Source organism: Nelumbo nucifera, chromosome 2 (assembly GCF_055504915.1).
Source record: "Nelumbo nucifera cultivar China Antique chromosome 2, China Antique-T2T, whole genome shotgun sequence".
Classification (NCBI taxonomy): domain Eukaryota; kingdom Viridiplantae; phylum Streptophyta; class Magnoliopsida; order Proteales; family Nelumbonaceae; genus Nelumbo; species Nelumbo nucifera.
This window is the reverse complement of record NC_142650.1, coordinates 25,249,398-25,264,964: the sequence shown is the minus strand read 5'-3', so window position 1 is coordinate 25,264,964 and position 15,567 is coordinate 25,249,398.

The following is a 15,567-nucleotide window of genomic DNA, read 5'->3' as shown; positions in this document are numbered from 1 at the left end:
ACCAAACATAGCCTTACGGCTTCACCCGATCCTAATTGCCCCAATTAGGATTTAGGAAAACGCACCAGACGAACCACCTACGTTGTGGGGGGCTGATTTAGTCTTCAATTTGTGTCGCAACTCGCACGCATGCAGGAATCCTGTGGTCGATCATGACCGTTCGTTCGCATGTATAAAACAATTTTAGAACGGCCACGTGTTTAAGAATAGACCCGTTCAAAAGTCGGGCCGGACTGGGCCCTGTCTCTTTATTAACACAAACTGTCAGTAACCCAAGCTCACTCTGACGGAGATAAAAAAGGAACTGAGAAGGAAAAGAATCTCTCAGACCAGGCCGATTGAAGATTCTCCTCAACTCCAGTTATTAAATGTAGGTTCCGGGGAGAAAAAACACGATCTGAATGATTTTAGCCCCCAGAAATTAGGGGTGAGCAAAACAACCGAAAAATCGGTTAACCGAACTGGTTGATTCGGTTTTAGTTTAGTGTTTTTAAAAAACTGAACATATCATTTCGATTTCAGTTAACTAATACAAAAAATCGGTGGTTAATCGAATCAATCAGTATACATATATTTCTATATATTTTATATATATAATATTTATTATATTTTTATAATATATATTGTAAAAATTAAAAAACTGAAAGACCGACAAACCGATCAACTAGTTAACCGATAAGTTTTCGTTTGGTTTCGGTTATCGGTTTTCCAAAACCAGTACTACTGGTTCGATTATAAAATATGTTCCACGGCTCAATTAACCGAATCATGAACACCCCTACCAGAAATGGTGCTTTAATATCATGTAATCAGATTAAAAAGATAAGAGAAAAAAGAGAAGAGAAGATACCGAAGAGAGAAGAAAGAAGATTGGAAAGAAGATAGGCTTCAGTGCTCACAAGATTGGGCTCACACCATTTGCACAGCCTTTTGCAATGTATTGAAAATATCTCTAAATTGTATGCTTTTTTTTTCATGAGGAAATATTCCCAATACAAGACTGCAAGGGATAGTATGACCGATGTAAACACGGTCTTGTGAGAATCAAATCCAATTTCATTGGAAAGGCATTGAAAATCTGAGATGATTGCGCCGAAACCAAAATATATATCTATTAGGGTGCCATGTGACAACTTAGGGTAAAAGTGCAAAAAGATCCATGCGGCTAATACTAATAGATTTACTGTTGATTCTCCAATCAGATTAAAATCTGAACCTGATTATATTATAATATTTATTGAATTTAATATGTGTTTTATATAATTACATTTAAAAATATAAAAGGTATATCTTTATATATCATATTATATATCAATATATATAATAAATTTAGTATGGCGTGTTATATGTACATTAATTTATTATATATAAAAGTTGAAAAGTAATTAATTTTTTATTATTTTATATTTAAAAAAAATAAAGTGGAGTCAGATTAAATCCAAATCTGACAAGAGTTTATTAGAAATTGAATTCGAATTTGATGTCTTCAAATCCAAATAATAATCAGATTGGATTCGGGTTTTTCTAAATCCGATCCAATCATTACCCTAATTTTTTAGAGTAAAAACACTTGTGCAACAAAAAAGCATGAAGTCTTTTTTTTTCACTTTGTGCTTCGAAAAGCACATTTGGGTAAATTATACTTTTCACAAAAAAAAAAAACATATAAAAGCTAACTTTGAAAGGAGTACAAATACAAATTTATATTTTGTATTATTTTATATATATTTACACTGTATATATTTGTATTTATACCCCTTTCCAAATTAAATCTCAGTTTGGAAGAGTGTAAATACAAATATATAGAATACAAAATCTTATATTTTGTATGTATTACATTTGCACCATTTTCAAACTGAGCCTAAAAGGTGCAAATGCATATTGTTTCATGACAAAGTTTGTAACACATGGCACAACTATGTGTCATGATATACATAAATATAACATGTGGCATAATATATGCCACGATCCCATAAATATAAGATATGTGGCATGTGTCAAATTTATATAAATATGACAAATAAGTTTTTTTTGGATAAATATGAATAAGGTTGGGTTTAATTAGGTCAGCATTTTAAGTTCCGCATATATTAGAGTTGGAATTGGGTTTACTTGTACCGACCTATTTGGTACCCAAGCTATATTGCATATAAGTATAAATACATTTGTGATGTATATATAGTTTCATAGAAAATGTCCCAATTTGTCATTTTATAAAAAATATGTAGAATATTTCTTGAAGAGTTATAAAAGATATTGAATAAACTTATGGTCGAATAAACACTTTAGAAACTATTAAGTCTGGATTTGGTTTTTCTTGTTTTAAGGATTTATCTTATTTTTTGTAGTTAAAAACTCAGTGTTCGGGCATTTTAACTATAAAAAGTAGATAAGTCCTTAAAATAAGGAATGCTAAATGAAGCCTAATTAAAATATGGTAGATCTTGTATACGTGCATGCCACACATTTATGTAAAATAGAGACACTAAGGTTATGTTTGGATAAGTTTTTTTAAACTACTTTTGTGTTTGAATAGAAAAAAAAAGCTTCAACAATTGGTAATGTGTATTTTTTAGAGTAAAAACATCCTAAGTAGAAACACTTGTGCAGCAAAAAACATGAAGTTTGTTTTTTCACTTTGTGCTTCCAAAGCACATTTGGGTAAAATGTACTTTTCACAGAAAATGCATAAGGTGCAAATGTATGACATGCGGCAAAATTGTATGAATATGGCAAAATATATGACATTTACCATGTGGCAAAATTTGCAACATATGTCAAGATATATTACAATATATACCATGTGGCATAATATATACTGCGTGGAAAATTTTTGATTATGGCAAAATACATACCATATGTATATATACCAAATTTGATGTCCACAAATGTGAAATATATGTCATGTGGATTTAATTTATACCACATGGCACAATTATGGGTCATGTGACATTTTTATATTATAAATTTCAATAAATAACAAATTAACATGTGAAATTTATATGTCGCACATAATAAAGTAACCACTCCAAATCATAAGTTTATGCAAACATACTTCTGGCTTTTGTGCTCCAAAAAACACAAAATCACACGTTTATCTAAACATAACCTAATTCTAATTGGCTCAAACTCCTCCTTTGTTCATCCTCTTTTAGGGAAGGAAGACAATTGAAGAACGTATCACCATGTGAAAGGAATCTGGATCTCATACAAGCAAAATCTTTGCTCACATTGCATCTAGCCGCACATTAGAAATATCTCTTGTACATGTAATATTCATGGGGAGATGTTTCCATTGTGCGGCTGGATTCCCATGCTTCTGGAGTGTACGTAGAATTTTTGTTTGTAGGGAATGTTGTTGCCATGTGAAGACCAAGCAGAATGATTAGAATTAATTGAATCAAGCTCTCCTCCACCCAGCCTTTCATTCCAATTGTTTGGATAACACATGAGAATTGATTTAAAAAACAATTCGAGGCATCTCTTTAACCACTAATTGAATAGTTGATCTCCCATACTTTCATAGATATTATTTTTAGCAAGAATGTTTGATTCAACTTTATTATTACTTTTATCACTATTAATCTAGGTTAACTCAAATTGTAGAACCATAATATGCTTATTATTTATTTTGAATAAAAATATGCAAGAATCATTTTTAACTCTTGCTTTTATAATTTTTTTTGCTTTTATTAATTTTAGCATTTCCCTCTTTTATATTATAATAATTTTCATTATGTTAGATCATGGCACAAGTCAAATAAGTCATTACTATTTTAATATTAATGCTTTCTATTCTTCCATTGTTAGGTAGTTGAAATATAAAATAAAATATTTTTTCTATTTTCATTATTACTTATTCAATAAGTCATATGATGTCTTAAGGCAAAACTATTATACATAATTATGCATAAAAATAGTTAATTTCATTGGACAATATTTTCACTGTGTTTTTTAACTTTCAGTTGTCATTTGCATTTAAATGTACTAATATTATCCTACTTTTCTTATTTTAACTAGTAATTGTGCAAGTGCTTTTGCACGTGGCAATTTTTTATGATGATAGTAAATAATGTGTTTTTAAAATTTTCTATAATATTTTTTATATTTCTATGCCTATAAAAATTATTCTTATTTGTCACACTTATTTTTTTGTTTAATATGATTAATATACAATATTAGAGATGTTTTCTACCAAATTTTTTGTATGTTTTATAATTTTGTGTGTGTTATTATTATTATTATTATTATTATTATTATTATTATTATTATTATTATTATTATTATTATTATTATTATTATTATTATTATTATTATTATTATTATTAGGGGAGCAAATGAATCGGATCATGATCCGGTCCAATATATTATATATTTATAAATATAAATATATATTTATATAATACACATATCTATGTTATTTATTTATTTATAAATATGTTTTATATTATATTTTTATAATTTTGTTATATTATTTTTTTTTACGAAAACATGTATGTATATATATATGATGAAAATAATTAAAAACACTTGTCTTTCTTGTTTTTACTTTATTTAAATTAGTATATTTTATTTTTATTTTAATAATTTATTAATTTTTAAAGAAAACAAGTCAAATCAAATCAAATCTGAAGATCCGACTTACCGGTAGGATTTGAATTCAATCCTATCAGACTAGATCGGATCTAACATGAACATGTCAAATTGGATTCAAATACGATCTGATATGTTTGCTTCCCTGATTATTATTATTATTATTATTATTATTATTATTACACCAATGGTTGGCACATTTGACTCAAGTGTTTGTATTGTTGATTCTCCACCAAACAAAAAAAAAATCCATTTTGGGTTGTTTTTAAATTAATATTTTGTTTATATCATCAATAATATTAATTATTCTTTGTCACACTTATGAAAGAATGGGAGCTAATACTCTAAATATAAGACTTAATGAGCAGGAATTGAATGGGGAGAAATGTAGTAGTTCAAATTACATTTTGTTCCCTTACAATTAGAGAGTGGCCAAATTCAAAAATAGGGGTATTCTAGTCAAGAAAATGATTCAATGAATAATAATAGAAATCAATACCTTAAATATAAGACTTAATGAGAGGGATGAGGAGAAAAGTAATTATTCAAATTACATTTCGGCCCTTGCAATTTGAGAGGGGCCAAATTCAAAAATTGGGGTATTTTAGTCAAACAAAAGTTCTACACTATCGTTCACACCTTTATTGGTAGTATAGATTATTTCATTTTTATCTATTATGCCAAATGGTTTCATAGGTCAATCACTCAAAAAAGGGAAGCTTCATGTCGTTGTTGGGTACTTGGGTTGATCTATCACCCAACTTGTATGGATGCAGGAATTGTAAAAGATCTAACACCTCTAGGGTGGAGATTTTAATTCCCACAAAATGTATGAATTGAAATCCCATGAATGTTCTAATTCATATGAATTGGACATATCCAAACACAAAATTAAAATTCCAACTTGCAAATCCAATTGATGTCCCCTAATTCCCTAACTCAAATAAAAGCAACATAGCACATGCATTTAGCCGAACTTTCCAATAAAAACTTGAGAAATGCATGTCACAACATTTCAAGTATGAGTTAATTGTTTAGTTCTATTAACACAGATTCTACTGTAAAGCTACAAATAAAAAGTTCAGTAGAAGAAGTATCTCTCAAGCTAATACTAATGCCCATCTCTCTATTTCCCCCTAATGTGAATCCCATTAACCAACTTTTCCCCCTCTCAAAATCCCAAAAGCAAACACCCCCTTAAAGATAAACATTACTGTAAGTTTATATTATTATGGTGAAGATGAAATGAGGCAGCTAAGATCTTAGCAATTGCCTTGAGTTATCATCTCCACCAAGTCCATATCCCCCTTCACTTAACCATATCTAGAAGGTAGGGGTGTCAGTGAACCAGTTTTGGATTGAACTCCGTCCAAACCAAAATCAATTTGGATGGATTGGATGGACCAACAATACATATTGAATTGGACCAACCCAGACTTAATGGTCCAAAGTGTTTATTGGATTGGATTGGACCTGATCTATCCATAATGAATTTATATTGGATTGGGTTGTATTGAGACAATATCTGATCCATTGATAGAAGATAAGAATAGGTGTCAATGGACCAGGTTGGGTTAAAAACAATCTAAATTAAAGCAAATTTGAACAGATGCGGTCCAGACATTGAATTGGACCAATCCAAAATGGTCCAAAATATTCATTGGATTGGATTGGACCTGGTCCATTTGTAATGGACTCACATTGGACTGGATCGGATTGGACCAAAATCCAGTCCAATTGACACCCCTACTAAAAGCATATCAATGGATGCACAGGGCATTTTCTCAAACAAAGATTGCTGCAATATTCCCCGGGAAATAATTTTGTATAAAAAGAAAAATAAATCCTGCATACTGTTAAAGTCATAATCCAAGTCTAATAGATCATCTGGGCAGAAATCTGTACTCTCTGCTTCTGTTGGTGGCCTGATCATGGTATCAACAGCAGTCTCACTTAGGTTAGCAAACATGTATGTCGATATTATACTTGAGTTGTTGGTGTAGTTTTGTAGGAGAGGGAACTTGATTTTGAATACTTTGAACTTTGCCTCAGGAGTAGTCTTCTTTTGCTTGTATTCCTGTGGTTCTTTATGGGGTTTTCAGTTCTTCCGGGCAACATCTTTGCAATTTTTGCCCATTTATGTCCTACTTCTACATGGACCTTAATCAGAAATTTCTCTTCCTTCGTCCATATATCTTTCTGCATAAATGGGTTTACCTCTCTCTCTCTCTCTATATATATGGCATGTTAAGTTTCTGAAAAAAGATGACATGCATCTGAAAAGTACATATATACACAAATGCAATCATGACCATGTGGCATAAAAAGAAATAAAATTTTCATAGAAAGATATATTTACCTTGATCACATGTTATGTATCAATATACGGATGTATAAATGTATGCATGCATATGCATGTATTTGTATGTATATATGTTGCCTAGAATAAGGGTGTCAATGGACCGGTTTTGGATTGGACTCCATCCAGTCCAAAATCAATTTAGATGGATTGGACAGACAGACTAACAAGACATATTGGATTGGACCAATTTGGTCCAAAATATTTATTAGATTGGATTGGACCTGATCCATATGTAATAAATTTATATTGGATTGGATTGAATTAAGCCAATATCTAGTTCACTGATATAAGATAAGAATGTAGGTGTCAATCGACCGGGTTTAGGTTGAAACCAATCTAAATCAAAACAAATTTGAACAGATTGGACGGTCCAGACATTAAATTGGACCAGTCCAAAATGATCCAAAATATTCATTAGATTGGATTGAACCTGGTCCATCTACAATGGATTTACACTGGATTGGATTGGATGGTCCAATTGACACCCCTAGCCTAGAATATGGTTATGTGAAATAGATAAATTTTGTCATAGAAGGCATGAAATAAGAATTTAAGAACCTTGATACTTAAATTTAAGAATTTAAGAATCTTTCAAGAAGAGCCCTTTTTTTTCATTCCATACTTCTTTGCCAAGTTGATTAGCTTACTGTTCATGAATATTTACACAACCAATGCTTCTATTTCTAAATTGATCAATATCAATTATGGAAGCATACAAGCATCAATTGACTGATACATTTCTTATGAAGTCTACCTATCTTCTTCAGTTCTCCGTTGTCCTTTAATTATGCCCTTTTTCTTATGAAGTCTACCCATCTTTCTTATTGATACATTTCTCCCATTTAAGCCAATATTCCTATCAAAATCCATTGTTTGCAGTATTGTATGAAATATTATCTGCTAACTTAAAGTTTGTTGATTTGATTTCTTGGAAATTCTGCAGAAAATGATTTCTATCTCCTTCTATGAAATCTGCCGCCTCTAGAGTTCCCTGAGGATAATTCAATAATTCTGTAGTTGGAAATATCTTCATCACCCCATTCCCATAATCTTTTACAAAAGGATTATGCTCAGGAACATCAGAAGTTTTTTATTTTCTACTTACTAGCATTTCTAGCTGATCGAAATACGAAGCCTAAAGCCCAAATTTAGTACTGAACAATGACCCATCAACAGGAAATTGATTAAAATGGTGAAGATCTTGGAAATATCCCTTTTGATGAGGAAGCTTCTAAAGAGAACCCATCTCTGGAATGGGATTTCAAGCAACTATTTGATGAAAATGTTGACTGCAAAGCAAGATTATACATTGTATCAAGCTCCATGAGATATACAACAATAAAAATTAAGGTAGACAATCGAGTTGTAATTAGAAGGAAGATGCCATCGGTTGTTGGTAGATTTATGACCATTCATACAATGGTTATGGACTTATAGAATGGTTAATATTACTTCATAATTGTGACTTGGTAGCTTCTTTTTCGGTTTCGCTTTTCAGCAATTAAGGAAAGTAACTTTCTTTTAGATTCTCTTTTTCATTTCTTACATTATCTTTGAAATTAAATGCATCTTATTTCATTATTTCTCCTTAAAATATACTAGAGACAAACAGTATATTAGGAGCATAGAGATTCATTACTGTTGCTGTCAAATACGAGGTCAAGGGCAACATGGAGATTTCACTGGTGTCAGAGGCCGACAGGTCTGCTCTGTAAACAAAAAGAAGAGTATATGTTAGAGGCCCTGGGTGTTATCCCAGGGGTGGAGACTCCGATGGTTAAGTTAACCAAATGCTTGATAAGGATCGGATCAGACAAGAGACAAGGGTTAAGAAACTAGTCCTTAATATCCAAGAATGATTACTCTTGGGATTTTGAATATGGTTACATTGAGATAAGGCTTCCTTTTATAACTAACCTTGCCCTAGGAGTGATTGGAAGTAGTTGGTGATGGACGACCAAGATTTGATCTACCGATGCCACATGGTGCGATCCAAGGCCCACCAAGTATCCCTACATCGATTCCCTTAACATCTTTCAAGGACTTGAGATCTTGATGAAACAACTAAATTAATTTATGAATTGAAAATGTAGTTGATGAATTATCGATGTGAGGAAGCTTCACTTCTAATCTTTGAACTTCAAGTAGGAAGAACACCAAATGCTAGGAGAGCTATAAAGCATCTCCTACTTGATAAGTAGACCACAGTGAAGCAAAAATAAATTGGGTAAACAAGAACACGAGAGTTGGTTTTTCACCAAGCTTGGTGTGTGTTTGAAATTCTGTGATGGTACAGACAGTTCAGGTCTGTCTCTAGAGCTTAGTTAACCATCACTAATATGGATTTTGCCTAAAAGACAGCCTACGCTTAAGATTAAGCACGATCAATTAATTACATGCTATTTGGTAAAGAGAGTTATTTTATGAGCTTCAATGGTTTGAATAATACTTCAAGAAATAATCCATTTTTTTTGCAAAAATTTAGAAAAAAAAATAACAAAAAGGTATGATTTTAATTCACCATACATGCCAACCAAGGATGTTGCAGGAAACCATTTATACTAATCATCCCTATTTCTGAAGTGATGATCAATAAGGCTGTTTTTGGCTTTAAAGAAAATTGAGAGAAAGTTATTAACAAATCTCACATATTTCCTTACGAACTTTTCCAGAGCCTTCTGTTTCTTTCTTATTTTCCATCAAACCAAACATAGCCTCAATAAACCCTTCAGGTTTTTAGTTACAAAACAGAAAAGAATGTTTCTTTTTTATTTTTTTTTTCCTGCCATCAAGATGGAAACACAACTTTCCATACTCATATTATTGAACACCCATATGAGTAAGTGATTAGTTAATTATATATGAAACATGAAAAATAAAAGAACAAAGAAATGTATTTGGCTTTGTTTAAGAGTTTAAAAACAAAAGTAAAAATAAAAATAAAAGAATTCTTCATCTTTGATGGAAATCTTCTCAACAATGATAATAACAATCAAGAGAAACGGTCATTGATAAGAGGAAAGTTTTTCCAAAAGTTTTGGTCTACATTTCCTATTGTAACTTTGTAAGAGAAAATCCATTTCCAATTGTAAGAGAAAATCTAGTAGTGCCCAAATTTCCCTAATATTTATTGTTCAGCATGATCAGATAATATATAGTGGCTGATCATTTAGACGGTGTTTGGTATCAATAATGTTTTTTCAAGCAATGGCGCCAGTTCAGCACCATTTAAATGTTTAACAGAAAAAAAATGCAGAATTTATTGTTTGGTTGAATTGTTTATCAAATAACCAATTTTCTCAATTTATGTGAGAGCCACTTATGAGAAAAATGTCATTCTTGGCATTCTTATTATTCAGTGATGTGACACCTAATGCTGTCTTAGTGATGCTGAACTGTCCAAAAACGTTTAAAGCAGATTTTGTCCCAATTTTCAAAGACAATCGTACAAAATATTTATCAAATAAACACCACTGATACCAAGCATCCCCTTTGGCCTAACCATTCTCTGGGTGGGAGTGGGACACCACTAACGATGGGCCCAGATCCTCTAACATGTCACAGCTAGCAAATCATGTACGGCGTTTTATGGTCCCTCAGCCTTGGTTTCTATTTATTTTTGCAAGGAGAAATTCTTGTGGCAATTGGGTTTGCTGGATTCAAGCCCAGTCAATAATGAATCTTAGGCCATTCGAGGTCTTACCTTGCCAGACCACTGGCTATCAATAAAAGCTAAAATGTGAATTGGAGTAATTGCACCTGTTAGTTTGGCCTAAAATTTATATGTGATTAGCCGGGTCAGTTTGAGGTTTTGACCATCCGAATTCTTTCTTTTTCTTCTGATTTTCTCTCTTCTTCTTCTTCTTCTTCTTCTCCCATCTCAAGGGGCACTTGGACATTGTGCCAAATGAAGAAATTGGACTTAATCCAAGCCTGGGATAGGACTGCAAACGGATCAGATCAAATTGGATATATTTATATTTGAATTCAAATGAGATCATATTCATTGGGATATCTAGCAGATTTGAACTGAATTCAGATTATAATACATACTATAAATTAGACTAAAATGGTCAAAAAAATATTATATATTATTAATAAAATGAGCTAAAAATGACTTTAAATGTATATTTTATGAATAAAATGATTTGAAAATTATTTGTATAAAATTGAACCAATGACAATTTAGTGAAAATATTACATTGAGATCAACTTTAATGATTTGAATCTGATTATATCGGTTCAGATAAGGGTAGATAAATATTTGACCCAATTATAAATAGATTGAATTTGGATCACCCTGATCAAATTCAAACCCGAATTCGAATAATTGGATAGTTTACAGCCCTATCCCGGGGCCCAAAGTTCTCAACTGGGTGGAACTTAAGATCAAAATGTTGGGCGGATATAGGTCCAAACCGGCCCGGTGCTGATCCCTATCCCCTCCCACCACCTTGATATCTCAACTAATTCTGATCTTATGGGCTTGTATAACTATTAGGGCCGGGATGGACTTGTGGCCCTTAACAACAGAGAACACTATGCCTTTGTAAATAATCCAATGATCAAACACAATCCTAGGGTTTTTAGTGGCATCAATTATTACATAAGTTCGAATTTTCTGTCGAAAATCAGATGAGAATTTCATGTTTATTTAATTTGTTGTTTTTTCAAAGTGTTAATTTGATATTTTGTCCAATGGAACAGAAGTTATTTTACTGAAATGGTTTGGCTCAAATACACATAATTACAGCATATACATATTTTTGTAAGGTTACAATGGCTTCTAGAAAACTATTGAAATCAATTGAGAATATTAATTGTAGGAACATTTAAAGACTTTTATTTATCATTCTTTTTCAAGGAACTGTTTAACCTAAAAGCTTAGTTGTTAGGTAAAGCCCTTACATGGTTTTAATTCTTCAATACATTTCCTCATACGAAAATCCATTGCACTTGGAGCGTGAATAAACACAGATTCATCCATACCTTGTGTTAAAATTTACTTAGGCTCGGTTTATAAAGAGTACAAATACAAATAAATACAGTGCAAATACGTAAAAAACGATACAAAGTACAAAGGTTTTGTACTCTACATATTTGTATTTATACCTCTTCCAAACTGAACCTTAATTATAATGGGGGCAGCAAGGACAAAACACTATACTATTAATCAAACAGGCTTTGATACCATCTTAAGAAACCATTCAACCTAAAAGCTTAAGCTGTTAGGTGAGATCCCTAAATAGGTTTTTATTCACTAATAACCATTGATTTTTGTTAGCTGTATCCTGATTTCTTGAGGTTTCGCATATCCCTTCTAAAAGTTTTATATTTGCTTCCTAGCCTCAATTTGTTAATTAAATTTCCCTCCAATTAAATAAATTCAATTACCTTGCCATTAAGTAGTATAATTAAATTCTTCTCCAGATTATGTGATATATAAGGGGAGTCATTTGGTAAATTTCACTTATGATAAAGTAGGGCATACCCTAATTTTAAGTCATAAAATACATGTATTAATAGACAAATACTATGTATTGATGACTTACGGGTGTGCCCATTTTAATGCTCCATCCTTGTTTTTATTCTCTGGGAATCATAATTCCAATTTAGGAGTAAGGTTCAAAATATTGCAATTTATGAGTGTGAAATAACCAATATGTATAGGTTTTTGAATTCGCTAATACACCCATATTAAGTAGGAAAAGCCCATTTTTAGTTACTAATACCCTAGGTAAGCCTCAATCTTTGGCTCAAATATTTAAACCTGAAATTAAGGTGCCATTTGGCAAGTCCTTTTAGCAAGATCTTCCAATGGCTTAGATGGCCAAGAGATGTAATGAGCTTTTTGTGGTCTTGTTTCAAATACCTAGACCATTGGGTAAATACCCTAGTTTAGCATGATCTACAAAGCTGTTAAATAAAAGATTTTAGGTGCTGAAAGATAGGAAGCTTCATTTGAAGCATCCACATTTTGTCCATTTTAGGATTCCATGAACTCTTTAGGGCATAGCTGCACGGGTCTTCCTGTCTTTTATTGCAAAACAGAGAAAGACCAAATTTTGGTCTTCCAAGATTTGAAAATGTAGAAAGACTACACAAAAAGATTTGTCAAATGCCTCCTAAATCAAACAATGTGAATTGTCCAATTGAATCTCATGATAGGCAATTTTTAGGTATTGTGCATATCAATACTTTGAACCTTGTTTAAGAGTAAGTTTTGTGTGAAAGTAAATTATACCACCCATGTGCATTGTTGCTTACCAACTATTCCTTGAAGGGCTATGCCTCACCACTAAGGCTGTGTTTGGTTTGAAGGAAAAAGTAAAAAAAGGAAATGAAAGATAGGAAAACCTTTACAAACCTTGTATGGGTTTCCCTACCTTTCCTTTCCCCACCTTTTTTTTCAATCCAAACATTGCACAAGATTCCAACTCAAATTATATTAAAATTGGTCTTTGGCAATGTCATTGATTCGTAGAAAATGTTTTGAAAAGAACTAGGCACAGTTCAGCTCATATGCTATGATGGAGCTTGATTTTATAAGTTGCTAGTAAAGGAGGAGACACATCATGGGACATGTTGGTAAATCAATTGTCAGAACAACTGGGGTGATGTGTAGTTGTCAATGGCCTAGGGTTTTCATGGTTTGTATTGTGCTTTGTCCGGTTCAAAACAGAAAACAACATTTAGGCTTTTGTTGGGTGCAGCCTGTGGCTTTGTGTCCCTGTGGCCACAAACTCCCTTTAGACGCTTCAAATTCCATCTCATCCATATTGAATCCAAATCCATCCCTCTCAAAACCCTGGATGGATGGGACCAACATTTGGTTGATCACCCTTCTAATTGTATCCTTTCCAGTATTGCAGGTTGAATCTGCCTTAACCCTAACCCTGGTAATTCTATTAAACCAACTGCAGCTAGAGCTGGAGCCGCAGGCAGAGTCCCATTTAGAGAAAACTTGTTAATCATTCTTCAATGCATCTCTCTTCCATCATTCCATGGCTTCACCGACTAGTGCTAGTCCTTGCGTTCACACGATGGAGAAAACGACCATTGAGAACCAGACACCAGAGTCATCATCAGACAGAGACAGAGCTTTGGCACCTGCTACTCAGAAGTTCGTTCATCTGAGGAGCTCTCCTCTCTGTGCACCGGCCACTGTCATGAGTGCGACCATTCTGGCTGGATACAGACTCACATAAACCTACGTACAGACTGCAGTTGCACCACTCACATGGCCCTCAATAATCAATACTTTTTGTCCTTTTCCAATTCTACCCCTACTGATCGATTAACTGCTTTAATCACTCCGGTCAACAAAACAAACTGGTCTAATCATCAATTCTTGACTGATTTTGAAGGCTATTTTAGGTTCAAAGTCCAACTGTATCTTCATAGGTTCCGGTTGTTAGGCACTTAGGGCCGACTAATTCGAATATGAACATATCTGTTTGTACGCAAGGCTGTGTGTTTGGTTGCAGTGCAAATAAATTATTTGATCGGTGTAAATTCTGATTTATTTTTATTTCAAAATTTATCTTATTTTTTTTTTATTGCAACACAAATGAAATAAAATAAGACCTGAAACAGAATCAAGTAAAACCCAAAATAAAATTAAATCAGAATTTACATTTTTTCGTTTGCATCCCGATACATTTATACTAGTGCAAATAAGATTTTGCTGCAATCAAACACAGCCTAAAACTTTTTGGTTCATCCATACAAATTAATATACAATTATTATCTGAGGATGTTTATAATTAAAACAGGTACAACACAGCATGTTGAAGTCTAATCATTCTAGTTGAAGTGACTCTCCAATATGTCTTGACAATACATTTTGCTCTTCCATTTGTATTGATGAACCCATTGATCAAAATGTTGGATGTATTGGTGGTCATGGAGGCACATTGATACACTGATGCACATGGGGTTGGCGGTAAAAAGAGTTGGAGATGATAGAAGACATTCCTGTTATATTAATAATAATATTGATTTTATCGATATATCAATATTTTGATCCTGAACCAACCCAGTATACATTTCATGTGAAAACAACAATAGCATTACCAAATATGCAACCTCTATCATAAAATATATCTCAGCACTTACGTGCATGTGCTATTGTGCTCCACAAAAATGAACATAAATGATCGATATGGCAGACCACTGCCATCCATATCTCACTGATCAACCTCATCAACTTTTATCTGTGTGATTGTTTCATTGATTGTCTCCAATACAAACGAAGAAAGTAACATTCTAAAGATCTTAAATATTGGCAATCGTACATATAATAGAAGCATCTTTTATTGTACACAGTATGAATCAGTAAGTCCTAGCTAGCTCCAATTGGGTTGGACCCCATGATCCATGATGGAGCACCAACAAATGGGCACATAATGCTATTAAGCATTTGCATAAACTTGAGTAGAAAAGCACCACTCAGCTCCACCCCTAGTCGTGAATTCATGATCAGGGCTGTTAGATAATGGCTGAAATGAGTGAACCAGACAACTCAATTCAGACCATTAGAATACATATAAATTAATTAAGAGTTTCTTACTTCTAGTGTTTGGTATTGTGACAATTTTTTTTTTTTTTTT